Here is a 558-nt window from a genome sequence, read left to right as displayed (position 1 = left end):
TCTTGGCACCAGCAGCCAGGAAATTAAAAGACATATTGCGATGGGAAAGTCTGCTGTTAGGGACCTCTCTAAAGTACTGAAGAGCAACAGTGTGTTTCTGGAGACTAAGGTGCATCTGGTACTGGCCATGGTCTTTGCAATCACTTGTTTTACATCAGAGAGCTGGACAATGACCAGGGATGATAGTAGAATTGATGTTTTTGAGCTTTTGTGTTGGAGAAAAGTGCTGAGGTTACCATCGACTGCTAAGAAAACAAACAGATTCTTCCAGGAGAGGATTAAACCGGGTTGCTCCTTTGAGGCAAGAATTCTGAAACTTCGTGTGACATACTTTGGTCATGTTGTAAGAAGGGACCTGTCCTTGGAGAAGGACATCATGCTTATGAGGGTGGAGGGCAGGCGCAGGTGAGGAAGGCCCTCTGGGAGGTGGACTGATTCGGTGACTGGGGCACTCAAGATGAATGAGTCAGAGACAATGAGATTGGCACAGGACAGAGCAGAGTTTAGAGCAGTTGTACACAGGATCACTATGAGTCGCAAGTGACTCAACGGCACATA

Source organism: Elephantulus edwardii, unplaced genomic scaffold (genome assembly GCF_000299155.1).
Source record: "Elephantulus edwardii isolate Elephantulus edwardi_28Jun2011 unplaced genomic scaffold, EleEdw1.0 scaffold00414, whole genome shotgun sequence".
In the NCBI taxonomy this organism is placed as follows: domain Eukaryota; kingdom Metazoa; phylum Chordata; class Mammalia; order Macroscelidea; family Macroscelididae; genus Elephantulus; species Elephantulus edwardii.
Note: the sequence above shows the minus strand (reverse complement) of the source record.